The sequence below is a fragment of the Miniopterus natalensis genome, chromosome 8 (assembly GCF_054644295.1).
Source record: "Miniopterus natalensis isolate mMinNat1 chromosome 8, mMinNat1.hap1, whole genome shotgun sequence".
Taxonomy (NCBI): domain Eukaryota; kingdom Metazoa; phylum Chordata; class Mammalia; order Chiroptera; family Miniopteridae; genus Miniopterus; species Miniopterus natalensis.
This window is the reverse complement of record NC_142088.1, coordinates 5,518,816-5,533,630: the sequence shown is the minus strand read 5'-3', so window position 1 is coordinate 5,533,630 and position 14,815 is coordinate 5,518,816. Positions and strand designations below refer to the sequence as shown.

Below are 14,815 nucleotides of genomic sequence, written 5' to 3'. Positions count from 1 at the left end.
TCATGTCTTTCCATTTCTCTAGCAAATTAACAGCACAAACTGGTCCCTGCCTTAAATATAGTAGCTTGTCCGGATTTGGACAAGCTCAGGTATGCTTGCCCGCATGCGATCAGCAGTTTCCGGCAGTACAAAAATAACCTTGAATCCCTTTTCTCTGCATTTCTTAGGCTGTGACATCCGGCCCTCACTTCCAGGCAGCCCTGAGCGAGCCACAGCAGAGCCACCGAGCACGTTTGCATCTGCGCACATTTCCGGAGGCTACACAAAATTACCATTTCAGACCAGGCCCCTCATTTCATTCCTGCTGAGGTTGGCTCCTTACTCTGAAACTCCAATTTCCATTTCTTCTTTAGTTGTTTCCTCAGGTTTCCAATATATATATAAGCAAGTACTTGTATGTGAAGGCGAGAATCCACTATTTCATCTTCTTATATTGAGGATCTACGAGACTATATGAGATGTCTAGTATAATGGCATTTCTTTAAAATAGACCCCTAAGCCCAAGGCTAAATAGAAATTGCAACCAAACCAAAGAAAATCATATGAATCAAATTCAGAAAAATTTGCTTCCCCAAAGTGGTTCTCTTATTTTATTGTCATGGAAAAATCAATGAGAGCTGGGAGGGGTGGGGAGCGGGGGAAAGTAGGCAGAATATAAATAATTGAATGCAGGCTAAGGCCAGCTCTTATCTCTTCAAGTGTCCCTCCCTCCTCCTCCTCCTAATCCAAACTCTTCTAATTCCCTGCTTTCCTCTTATTGCCGCCTTCCTCCAAGCTCAGTGTGTACCCCCTTCCCGACCCAGCCTCCACCACAACTCAGACAAACGGTCATGGCCAGGTAGACTATGAAGGGCCACGGTCACTGGGTTGTGTCAAAGTCTAGAAGACAAAGGAGCTCAGGAGCCCAAGGAAACAACCTAGGTGGGATTCAACACAGAGCCTCTTCTCCAAGAGTTGACAGCTTGTAAGTCAATGTGTTATTAGTAGGAACACAAATTATTGAAGAAATGAATCCGAGTTTGAATCAAGAGGAGAGCCTGTGGGGCATGGCAGGAAAGTTGTCCCATGTATATCAACAAGTTCAGTAAGGTTTGGAAGCAGGAATGCAAAAAGCAACACTGAAGACAAGCACAGGAATTCCAGTTTGGTTAGACTCTGGCAGGAGAGAGCTGAGACACTGCTGGACATGAGAAGCTCACGGGCAGGCTGGGGGGCTGTCTACCATGTAACTTTGATGACACTGGCCGGACCAGAAGTTTCTGATTAATCCAAAGGCTGAGAGGGAAATAGAGTGATAGAGGGATACATCAGCTACTCAAATCATTACATTCGACTCCACAAAACTGATCCAAAGCACATACATATTTTGTGAGCTAAGCAAAATACTATGTATAGATGGGCTTTTTAAATTATTTGGACATGAGAGACAAAGCACAAATTCAATAGTTTTCCTATTTGCTTGTACAACCATGATTTAAGGCCTTTAGACCTTTTAATAAATGCAAGCACATTACCAAAAGCAGTTACAGAGAATCAAGCAGTCACAGAGAATCGATGTGACTTTTATTGTAGAAGCCTAATGATAGATATGGAAGGATCATGTAGAAACTAAGAAGTAGCATTTCCCTGTCTGGGGAATACCAGCTACCACGTATGGAGGTAAATCAGTAAATTCGTGCATTCAACAAAAAAATCACACACTGCTATTAGATGATATAAATGGCTAATCATGATGTCTGGACTTGTTCTAAGTTGTTATTTCACTTTAAGTAAATATTGAGAAATTTAAGTCCTCAAACTGTCTTTGAATGTTGCACATACAGTATTTTCTCCATGTTAATAAAAAAAAATCAGATAGAAATGTCCATTTGAGAATCAAAGAATACCTACCCAACTCAACTCACCTTTTAAAAATATGAGATTTTAGAGCTGATGGGAACCACAGAGATCAATGGGATGAAACCCCATTATCAATCAGGTTAGAAAACTAAGGTCACAAGAGGCTAAATAACTCGCCCAAAATCCCAGATCACGCAAAGCATTTTTTTCTTTTCATTGAAGTACACTGTCTCCATGAATTCACCAGAATGTCTCTTGACATGCAGAATAAGTCTTCTAGGTACCCAACAACCAGAGCTATCTCCCCTTCAAATTAACCACCAGAAACAATGCTTGGTCCTAGCCTCACATGGGCCACTGGTACTGTACCCACAGGAACATATCTACTCTTTCAATTGCCTAGATCCCACAGATTAGTTGCTAATTGTGAAGGGGAACCCAGTCACTTTATAGGAAAGAAACTTGGAGAACATATCTGACACCTGGGTGCCCTGCTCTTTGCCATGTCCATCTTTGAAGCAATGTTTTTTGCCATTTCTTGATCGCATGTAGTACACATGTGCATTTTCAGAAAGGGCAGCCGGAAAGTATCCAACATGACATTACAAGGTTATTATAGCTCAGAAAAATCCACGTTAAAGATTTCAGAATGTGTGTCTTTTAGCAACCTCATTTATGAGCACAATCTATCATTCCTAACCATTCTCCAAGGTTTATTTTGGCAAAGTTTGTCCATCTTCTATTTACAGGTGACCCCATAAAAAGCATGTTGCTCTTAAACAGAAATTTATTTATTCACTCAATAACAGCTACAACAGGGAACCCTACGTGACTCGCAGAAAATATATCTGGCCAGATGATTAAAATGTCACATTTACTTGCTACACATAAATCACAAGCTAATACATAATTGAACAAAGACTTTTTATTGTTAGCACCTTATTTTCATACCTGCAGGGAAAAATCCCTTGAAACCATTGGCTTGCCTGGAAAAGATCAGCTAATTTGTGAATCAGGCTTACCCCAGGGATAGTACCTGGTGGCCACAGAAGCACCCAACCATCTCCTTGTCCCCAGTGAGTCCTTGGAGCAGGAGCTTCTTTGGGAGCCAATGTGGGCACTTGGAAGAACACATCCCTCAAGTCATAAGCTCTGCCTTCTACTCTACATTCTGGCCCTCACTCCCTTGGAAACTTAGAAATGCTACTTAAATATGGAAAGAAAAGTTCTGGAGAAAGACACTGCAAACCACTAACGGGATTTTCTTGGGAAGTAAATCGATAGGAAGGAAGAAAAATGCAGGGATTCTTTATGCACTTCTGCATATTGAGCAGTACTGTTTTCATAACTAAAAAAAATAAAGAACTTTCTAGGATCTGATTTTCTCACCTTAAAGGTGAAAAGACTAGATCATAAACTAAATGATACGAAGACATCACCTCAAGCTCTTCAATTCTTTGGCACCAGAATGCTTCCTACACAGCTACTTCCATTCCCACATCTTAGTGAAGGGCCAAGGGGAAAGGGAAGTTAATTGTGTGATCTCACAATGCCTCAGTTTCCTCATCTTTAAAAATGGGAATAGTGACAGCATCGACTTCATAGGGTGATTTTAAGAATTAAATTATGAAAAATAAGTGACTACTGCGAGACATCAAATCTCAGCTGGAATTATTTTTATTACAGTCATTGTTGATTCTGTACCAACCAATACAATATTTCTGCCAGTATTTCCCTAACCCTACTAAAATAAGCACTATAGGACATTTAGGAGCTAATATACTTTGTCAAAATATAGCTGCTGCCCCGGCCGGTTTGGCTCAGTAGTTAAGAGCGCCGGCCTGCGCACTGAAGGTCCCGGGTCTGATCCCGGCCCAGGGCACATGCCTCGGTCCCGGCTCAATCCCCGGCCCTGGCTGGGGTGCATGTGGGAGGCAGCCAGGCAATGTTTCTCTCTCCCCCTTCCACTCTCTGAAAAGCAATGGAAAGAAATACCCTCTTGTGAGGATTAAATATCTAAGATGTCAGCGCCAAAGACAATGTCATTGGCTAGAAGAGAACGCTTTTAGCTCGTAAGGAAGGAGTGTTTGGTTCCCACACCAATGTGATAGCAAAGAAAGAGCGGCCGCCTCCGGGCCCTGGGAGGACGCTCCTACAGAGGGCTGCGGATCCGGTCACCCACGCTGTCACCATTCACCATCTTACAAATCGGGAGGCGCGACTCCGCACGTGCGGCCGGGAGCTACACACAGCACCTATCAAGCACCACTTGCACGTGAACCAGCAGCAGCCTCGAGCGAGGGAAGCATTTCAAGAACTCGTCCCACAAACGATCACCAAGGCTCGTCTCCTGGATAAAGGACCTGCCGATGTCTAACGTGATCTCACTTATTTACGCTCGAAACTCAAACAGGTCTTCCTGGGGTGTAGGGTAGGGACAACTCACTGAGCAATTGTAACTTTCAAATAAGAACGGGGAGGAAAAGAACATAAAAATCCTGGAAGAATGCCACAAAGCAGCCCTGTGTAAGCAGCTCGCTGACCCAGCAGCGTCGGTCCGAGAAGGGGCACGCCGGGAAAAACCAGCACCTGCCAGAGTGCTAACATCGGTCTCATTCGAGACAACACACACACTAGGCCTAAACACAGGTGATCTAAAAACAGAAGTCACAAAATAAAAGCTCTAAAAACTGGGCAACCATAGGGACATGTTCAAGCCTACCACTAATTAAAAATGCAAATTGGAACAAGATATCTTCTTTCCCTATTAAATTAGCAAAAATAAATTAATACTGTTCAGAATGTCAGCAAGAGTTCAATGACACGGCTCTTCTCAACACCGCTCACCTGTGATACTGTCAATTGGAAAAAGCTCTTGGGAAACCTATCAGGCAGCCAGTGAACAAACAGCATAATGTAGCTTTAATGTGGGAAAAGCTAAGAGCTCCAAGTTGAATATCGAAATAGCAAATTTGAACAAAGCAATGGGTGACAGAGTTATGGTGCATAGAATATTGCAACCATTAAAAATCATAAACTCAATACAGAAAAATGACAGGATATAAAATTAAGTGTAGACCATAATTACAACTTTCATTAAAAATTTTGAACAAATATGAATAGAGGATTAGCCAAAAATTATAATAGTTCAAGTTATGGATTATTTTGTTTTTGCCAAATTTTGTATGAAATGATATCTCACTTTGTAAGGAGGGAATTGAGAGGCAGGAAGTAAAATCTCCCTCGTTATACACAGAAAAGAGGCAGAACCAAGAACAGAGCTCACGCCTTCCCCCGCCCAGTCCAATTCATTCTATTCTCACCAAACCGCTATAGTATTTCTTCCTTGATAAATTTGGAAAAACAATTTTTCTCAAGCAGTTAGGTTGTATGCAGGCTAATTTTGAAAGTGTTATAATTTTACTTCTGAATACTAGAAACATGGACTCGAAAAAGAGGAAAACAGTAACAGTACATTTTATAATGATATAACTACATTTATTTTTGGTGAATTATTTTCTCTTTAGAACTCATAAAGCAAGGCTCCAAGAAAACCCACTCTTTCTGGAAGAAAACAAGCTGGCATTTTACAGCCATTTCACAGTCTGGGCAGGAACGGGAACCGGGGGACTGACCGCCTTTACTGTTCTGGTGGCTTCCCAGGGCTGCCAGCCCCAAGGAGTCTCATCACCATGGCAACCTGGCACAGCCGCCTCCAGGGAGGCCGGGAGCAGGGCCTGCCTCCCGCTTCAGGGCACACTGGCCGTCTGTTCCCCTTTCCTCACTTGAAATGCCCTTTTCCCTCTGACAGTGCAAACCCTCAGAGCCCCCCAAATCCTTCTACAAGGCCTTCTCCATAACTACCAACAGCAGCCACCCTCTTGAGCCACGTCTCATATCACTGGATTGTCAGCTGAGCTTCATCTCAGGTGCAACGTGGCCCGTGGCAGCCGGAGTGTTGACAACGATTCTGTGCCAGGTTAGTAGTCCAGACTTTTTTAGTTATTTTCTTGTTAATCACCGGAGGATATTTTTTCCTTTGATTTTTTTTAGAGAGAGTGGAAGGAGGGAGAGAAATATCGATGTGACACACACACATTGATTGGTTGCCTCCTGGAGTCAGCGATCCAACCTGCAACCCAGGTACATGCCCTTGCCTGGGAACTGTGTCTGCAACCCTTCCGTGCCTGGGCTAACGCTCTAACCACTAAGCAGCACTGGCCAGGGCTAGTCAGTCCTTTCTTTAAAAGGGCAGCTATACCAGTTAACATACTAAAATACTGTTCTTCAGCACTGCCCTGAGCACCCCCAAGGCCTCTCCTTTGACCCCCCACCCCTGTTCTCACTGCCCTGGACACCCTGGTTTTTTCCCCCGTGAACCCCTTGATCTCCCCACAAACTGGGCCTGGAGCAGCAGGGGACCCCCAGCCCTCTGGCCAGTGTGGGCTCTGACTGGTCCAACAATATCAGATACTCGGTGTTCAGATGATAATAACCCCTTTCTTTGGAGGTGCTGAGGTTCAGCAGGAAAAAACTCCCACACTGATTAGCAACGTCTGCCAAGAGTCTAGGAGGCAGAGTGGGCAGCCCTGCTGAGAGGTGCCGGCCTGATAAATGGTCTGCAGTACACAGTCTGGCACTTCGGTGTCACCCTCAGTGCCACCGTCTTGACTCCTCATAGAGGAAAGGGATTGGAGGAGGGAAGGAAGAGGGAGGCCACCTGCGCATAACTGGGACCCTTGGTGTTTGGGGTGAATACTCTGCTCTGCACAATCTATTGAACCAACCGCCAATTTAAACTAATCAGACCTTGACCCTTTTACTTTCTATTTCCAGTGCTCTGAAATAGTTATATTAACAATACCAGCGAAAACAATACTTTTTATAGTATTTCCCACACACTTGGCACTGTTCTGTGCACTTAATTGCCCCAAAACACCCTGAGATTGATTCCATATGAATACTTTTAAGTTTTATATTTTTATTTTACTTTAAACATCCTTTTACAAAGGATGAAACTGAGGCTCGAAGAGGTTAAGTAATTTAGCTTCAGTTACATAAATCCAAAAGGCAGAGTGGGGATTTGAGCCCAGGCAGCTAACTCCACAGGCCACATTGCTCCATGACAGTAATTCCTCAGGGCATTGTTCGCCGGAACAAAGCATTTGCACCTGCACATCACACTTGGCATTTTCCTCAGGGAAGCAAAACGAGACCCGCTTCCCCACAACTCCCCGAGCTGCGCCTCGCGTGGTTCTCCCGAGACAGGAGACAGAGCAGCTGGCTCAGGCCCTCGGAACCCCGAGTCAGCAGCGCCCCGTGCGCCCCAGCCCGGCAGGTGGACAGAGCTGCTAGTCACAGGAAAGACCATTTCCACCGGCAGAAGGGGGTCCGCGTCAGGACCAGAGGTAAACAAAGCCAACCCAGCAGAGCAGGGAGGAAAGCAACGAGAACAGGGAGTGCCGAGTAGGGAAGACGGGCTGCATCAGCACCGTCACAGAACTAGGACGGACCTAGTCAAGCCCCGACTTACAGACAGGGAAACTGAGGCCCAGAGAGGCTTGTCTAAGAGCACAGTTAATGATAAAACTGAATTCAGGTTTCCTCATCTCTGGGCCAACACTCCCCAAACTGTGCTGCATGAGGACAGCTGAACAAGGGTGAAGGGACGAGACAGGGAGTACCACCTGCTCCCCCAGATCTGTTTCGCTCCCCAGCACGCCTACAGGCTACCCCTCCCAGCCTCGCTCACAGCCGAGCGCGCTCACGTCACTGAGGTGTAGCCAACGGAGGGGACGCTCGGCCACGCGCAGTCTCCCGCCTGCTGACCACAATGACCCCTGTGGGGTGCTGGATGAGACTGCAGAGCCGTCTTGGTGGAGCAGACCCCGGGGGGGGGGGTAACCAGCACCACCTGGAACTGGCCTGCACTCTCATTGCTACGTGAGAGAAACTTTCCGGACAACAGCATGGTGATTACTAGAGGGAAAGGGGGTGGGGGAGGTAGAAGAGGGTATGGGGGGATAAATGGTCACAGAAGGAGACTTGACTTGGGGTGGTGAACACACAATACAACATACAGATGATGTACTCCAGAAGTGTCCACCTGAAACCTGTATCGTTAACCAATGTCACTCCAAATTCAATTTAAAAAAAAAAATTTTGTGAGGCACCATTGTTTGGGTCAATTTGTTACTGCAGCCATTCCACCCTAATTAAGTAAAAGTTCCGGCTGATCTTCCCTGACCTACCCCTCAAAACACACACACACACACAAAAGTTGCAAATCATTTAGTTTATAAAATGGTAATACAATGCTTACCCAACCCCATCAGTGTAAAATTGCTGAGTCAAGAATTTAAAGTTACACGACATAACATGCCTCCTTTTATTCTGTTTTGATGATTAACTCATTAACCGTTAGGTTCATTTGATATTAAACATGCTTTACCCTTTATTCTTGGCCCACAGAGGTGTGCTGGGGCCAGTCTGCTTGTGAATGTGAAGTTTTCAGGAATTTTGTGAGCCAGTTGTTAAAACATAGCAGCCATTACTAAAGGTTAAATTAAACAGACTTACAATTAACTAAATTACATTAAAAGCAAAGTTAATACACATGTTCAAACCCCATCTCTTCCTAATTATTTTACCATATTTTATTATCATTTAGGCTCTTGAAGTTCTTCACATCGATGGTATCTGTCTAATGGAAATTCTATGTAAGGGCACGCCGGTGCACATCTCTTGCCAACTCTGTTCAGAAACATCACCTTGGTAGCTTAAAAATCAACTGTAGTGGGAGTATTTATACCACAGAAATTGGCAAATGCTACGAACCAGGACTCTTCTGTAAACTCAGTTGTTAAATATTTACCACTGCTCTTAAGATAAAGTCATGCTTGAGCATCATCCTTGCAATTATTTTAAGCAAACATGGAGACATTTGGCCAGTAGGTTAAAAAGTAAATTCAAAGACACTAAAATCACAAGGCCAAGTCTCCAGGCTTCTACCCCAGGGGTTTCTCAGAGTGGGTCTGTGACCACCTCAATCCACCTACAGCAGAGCCACGTGGGGAATCCCTGTGACATCTGGGTACCTGGGCCCCATCTCTGCCTTCTGAAGGGCAGTCCCTGGAAGGGGAGCCTAGCTTTAACACACTTAGCACCTTGCTGACCGGCTAGTTCAAGCCAAAACTAGCCTGTGCAGTCACCTACTTTGGTCAGCGAGGCGTTTCAAATTACTTAAATCAATGTCAGTGCAGGCACGAGTTATCTCGTGACCAGTCAGCAAGGTGTTTTAATTGAGATGCTTTCCACGTGGTACTAGTGCATCTGAATATAGGGATTTTTATGACCAAACGATCAGAAGAGGTCCAAGGAAAGCATGTAGATATCACCTCACACCTGTCAGGATGGCTACCGTCAATAAATCAACAAACGTGCTGGCGAGGGTGTGGAGAAAGGGGAACCCGGGTGCACCGCTGGCGGGAATGCAGACTGGTGCAACCACTATGGAAAACAGTATGGAGGTTCCTCAAAAAATTAAAAATAGAACTGCTGTTTGACCCAGCGATCCCACTTCTGGGAATGTATCCCAAGAATCCAGAAACACCAATCACAAAGAACATATGCACCCCGACGTTCATGGCAGCTTTATTTACAATAGCTAAGATCTGGAAACAGCCCAAGTGCCCATCAGTAGATAAGTGGATAAAAAGCTGTGGGACATTTACACCATGGAATACTACACAACTATAAAGAAGAAGGATCTCTTACCCTTTTGGACAGTATGGATGGACCTGGAGAATATTATGCTAAATGAAATAAGCCAGGCAGAGAAAGACAAACATCACATGCTCTCACATGTAGACTCTAATGAACAAAATAAACCGAGGAACAAAATAGATCCAGAGGCATGGAGATATGGAACAGACTGACAGATCTCAGAGAAGAGGGAGTGAGGGGGATGGGAAGAAGTTAACCAAAAAACTTATATACATATACGCATAGCCCATGGACACAAACAATAGTGTGCTGAAGGACGGGGGGTGGGCAGGGGCCAGGTGGAGGGGGACAAATTGAGGGAAATAGGGAACTTCTATAATACTTTCAGCAATAAAAAGCATGTAGAAACAAGACAAGTGTCGGGGAGGGAAGGCTGCAAGGGGCGTTTCGGAGGCGAGATACCCAGTGTAAAGGTGGCCCGCAGAACCAACATCGAGAGGCCGATTCCTCCCTTTATTCCGTACAGTGCTGGTCATATAGACCGCAGCAAGCGGGGCACTAATGCCACATGCACAGTTGCATCGTGTTGGATCATTAATTACATAAGGCTCCCATCATGCGCACATGCAAGATGGTCGGGGTCATGGACAGGACACCGAGACCTATCAGCCCTTACCCGCCACGCCTGACACTCCACCCCCTAGACCTTGGGGGATTGTCCTCAAGACCACGGGGCAGTGCCCTGGGCACAGAAACCACAGCGACAATACAGGGCACAGCAACTCCTCGCGGCTTAGCCCACTCCTGGGTTTTCTGCCCCAGGTACGGCGGCTGGCCTGCAATGGCCTGGGTTGCAAGCAGGGCCGCGTGAGCAGCAGCCAGTTGCTTCTCGATCAAGGAACAGCGGACTTCCACCCCTTTGCACAGTTGGGACCAAAAGCCAACGGGAGCCTCCCGGGACCCATGCCGTCGCCACAGTCCCCAAACAAAGGTTCGCCAGAACCCTAACAGGCCTACGCCTGGAGTTTACCAGTAACGGCATCGGGCACAGCTTCCCAGCCGCCCGCCCAGACACCACCCGGGAACTGGACAGACACCCCAGGCCCCCGCGCTTTGTCCCCGCTGGCCGCCCACCCCAGCCCGCCGGGCTTCTCCGAGGCTCCCGGGCCCGACGCGGGGAAGACGGCCCCTTCGGCTCCGCACCTGCCAGCGGCGCTCGGCTCTTCCTCACGCTGCAGCCTGGCCTCGCGCCCGCACCTCCAGGTTCCCCCGGCCGGCGGGCCGGCGCCTCGGAGACCAGGCAGAACAGCCGCGCCACCCGGCCCGCGGCCTCCCCAGGGCCAGCAGGACGCCAGCCTCAGGAGCCCGGGAGCCTTCCGGCCCTCCTGGGGGGGGGGGGACAGCACCCCAACCTCCCGGGGGTGCCGGGCGCCACAGGAGGCAGGGGCCACACGTCCTCCACCCGGGGTCGCCCCAGCAGGAGCCGAGGGGGACCCACCTCACCCTGCCGCCTGCGCCAAGTGTCCCGGAGGGAGGCTGCCAGGGGTGTTCCGGAGGCGAGACCCCCGAAGTAACGAAGGCCCGCGGAGCCGACAGCGAGAGAACGAGTCCACCTCTGTTCCGTACAGCGCTGGGTATATAGACCACAGCGCGCAGGGCGCCAACGCCACGCGCACGGCTGCGTCGTGCGGGACCATCACACACGGCGGGGCCTCACGCGCGGCTGCCTCGTGCTGGGTCATCACACACGGCCGGGCCTCACGCGCGGCTGCCTCGTGCTGGGTCATCATCACACACGGCCGGGCCTCACGCGCGGCTGCCTCGTGCTGGGTCATCACACACGGCCGGGCCTCACGCGCGGCTGCCTCGTGCTGGGTCATCACACACGGCCGGGCCTCACGTGCGGCTGCCTCGTGCTGGGTCATCATCACACACGGCCGGGCCTCACGTGCGGCTGCGTCCTGCTGGGTCATCACACACGGCCGGGCCTCACGCGCGGCTGCCTCGTGCTGGGTCATCACACACGGCCGGGCCTCACGTGCGGCTGCCTCGTGCTGGGTCATCATCACACACGGCCGGGCCTCACGCGCGGCTGCCTCGTGCTGGGTCATCACACACGGCCGGGCCTCACGCGCGGCTGCCTCGTGCTGGGTCATCACACACGGCCGGGCCTCACGCGCGGCTGCCTCGTGCTGGGTCATCACACACGGCGGGGCCTCACGTGCGGCTGCGTCCTGCTGGGTCATCACACACGGCCGGGCCTCACGTGCGGCTGCCTCGTGCTGGGTCATCACACACGGCGGGGCCTCACGTGCGGCTGCCTCGTGCTGGGTCATCACACACGGCGGGGCCTCACGTGCGGCTGCCTCGTGCTGGGTCATCACACACGGCCGGGCCTCACGTGCGGCTGCCTCGTGCTGGGTCATAACACACGGCCGGGCCTCACGCGCGGCTGCGTCGTGCTGGGTCATCACACACGGCCGGGCCTCACGCGCGGCTGCGTCGTGCGCGGTCACACACGGGCGGGCCTCACGCGCCGCTGGGTCGTGCGGGATCATCACACACGGGCGGGCCTCACGCGCGGCTGCCTCGTGCGCGGTCATCACACACGGCCGGGCCTCACGCGCGGCTGCCTCGTGCTGGGTCATCACACACGGCGGGGCCTCACGTGCGGCTGCGTCCTGCTGAGTCATCACACACGGCCGGGCCTCACGCGCGGCTGCGTCGTGCGGGGTCATCATTACGTAAGGTCACCAAGCGCACGTGCAGGACGGTGGGGTCACGGACGGGACACCGAGGCCGATCAGCCCTTCCCGCCCCTCCTGACAACAGGGCTGCGCGAAAGCAGCTTCCAGGCTGAGGAAACGGGGCTTGTTATTATTATGGGACCAATCGCCTTGGGCTGCCTTCTCTCTGACAGTTTCCTACATTTTGAAATCTCTTCTTTGAAGACTCAGAGACATTCATTAGAGGATAAGAGCACAGGAGAGATTCCCTCCATATGCTACAAAAGAGAAATAAGTTTTGGGGGTTATATTTACATCTGGAAAGTGGCTAAGGCAAAGCCCCAATGAGACTGGGACTTCAGGTTCAGTCCTCACAAGACCCAACGACTTGGCCATCAGATTGGAGCCGGGATGTCACAACGAGGGCTCAGCGTCCCAGGTGAGCTCACTCATCCTGAGGGGCCCAGACAGTCCACGGGAGCCGAGGAAGGCCGGCTGGGCAGTGCGGGGGGCCCAGCGGGCATCGGAGACAGGGACACACCGTGGTCCGAAGGATGGGTGCTTCCCGCTGGCACAACTTCACAGCCTGGGTTCAAGGGAAAGAAGGGCGACAGGTGGACAGGCCTGGGCCGCGGTTCAGCTGAGCTGGTGCAGCAGAATGTCCAAAGGGCGAGGGAGCTGAGGGCGCTGGCAAAAGGCTGCCAAGTGATGGACCGTGTGATTCGACTGGCAAGCGGGAAGGGGAGATGGGAAAGAGTTGTCCTGGGTCCAGGTGGGGCTGCGCAGGAGAAAACGGAGGCCCTGGGGGTCCTGATAAAGTCAAAGGACGGGTGTGGCGGGAAAGAGTGAGTGAGGAACAGAAGATGCTGGACTTGGAGACCCCAGAAGTGAGGCTTATTGTCCAGACCAGGAGACTGAGACTAAAAGGGCTGCTGTTACTAAGTACAGGAGACAGGCAGGAAGCGTGGGCACCCTGCGCAGATGTGGGGGCAGAGTTCACCTGATCTGGGCCCTTGGAACACGCTGGGGAAATATCTCCTAGGGCAAGGGCAGAACAGGGATGAAGGAGCCGCCGCGCCCAGCCCTGCGGCGCTATCAGCCGGGGCAGTCAGCCGGCACGGACAAGTCCAGGGACATGTCCAGAAAGGCGTGGCTGGGAAAAAGAGGGGGGTCCTCCCCAGCCAGAAACGAAGTGTGGAGGGAGACCCAGTCCTTTAGCCATGTCACGGGGAGACCGAGGGGTGGGCCAGTCCTCGGCAGCGTGGGTGCTGACCCTCCTCTGCTGCCGCCTGAACCTGCGACTTCAGGCAGCGCCTTCTCCCTACTTCCTCCGCCCAGCCGTGCTTCTGCCAAAGCTGCAGTTTGCTGACAGCCGGGGGCTCTGAGCCCAATCACCGCACCCGGAGTGTGGATTCTATCCACCTCATGTTGAGACATTAGCACAAGAAACTGTGATGACTAAACAAGTCCCAACAAGTACAGACTAATATACTGCTTGGATTGCCAAGAAAAATCTGTAATAAATAAAATAGCCCCCCCAAAAATCTATTAGGAAAGCATTGGAAGCACAGGTGGCTTACAATGTGACATAAATGCCACCCTGGTTTCATTCAGAGAACCCTCAATATGGAAAATGAGAGGTCAAATGAACCTAAATTTGTATCTGTACTTTGCTGATACCAACCAAGTACATCGCGCTTATCTGTGCAACGGTGCGGTTGACATAATTTATGGCGCAAAAGGCCTGCGCCAGCCAGTCCTGGCTTACTAACGGGATGGACTAAACATCTGGCAGGTGTTTGTTATGTAACGTCACGCTCGGGCTTTCTGGAGGGATAAAAACACACAGCGTAAAAGCAACCGAATTGTACAAGCATTATGGCGCATCCATTCAACATCTGTGTACCAAACACGCTCTGGCTGCGCTCAGCCCACGGTGAACCAGACAGACAAGCCCCTGTCCTCACAGAGCCAACAGGCAGGGGGCCAGAGGCAGTGGGAAAGTAATACGTATTTAATACCAACTAGTGCTGGTCAGAAGAAAAATAAAACGGGCTAAGACGTGGTCAGAGGGTTCCAGAATGACCCCTTCAAGAGAGTGGTGTGGAACAGGGCGGAATGAGGGGACAGGGCAAGTCACATGGCAATGGGTGGCCAAAGCAAACTGGGCAGGGGGACAGCAAGGACAACATTTCACTTCCATAAACACTAATCACAAAAAATAATTTTTCAGAACTCAGCTTCCCCATTTGTATCCATTACAGTAACATCAAAGCATGCACTTTAAGAACATTGATACCGTGGCAGGTGGAAATGTAAACCAGGGAACGTGTGTGGAAAGCAATCTGGAAATATTCATCAAAAGTGTTATAATTACCGTTACTGTTTGATTCAGTGATTCCTGAAACTGTGGTAAGAATGTGTTCACAAATCTACACAAAGATTTTTATACAAAGGTACCTACCAGTTATAATAGCAAGAAATAGAAACCACCTCAAAGTCTAACAACAGAAAAAATGTTAAAT

At 49.8% G+C, this 14,815-nt stretch overlaps 1 protein-coding gene across 1 annotated transcript in view; it reads right to left on the bottom strand.

Moving 5' to 3' along the window:
* DNER (delta/notch like EGF repeat containing) overlaps nucleotides 1-14,815 on the bottom strand; it is a 185,489-nt gene that overhangs the window by 126,850 nt on the left and 43,824 nt on the right. The window lies entirely within an intron of this gene.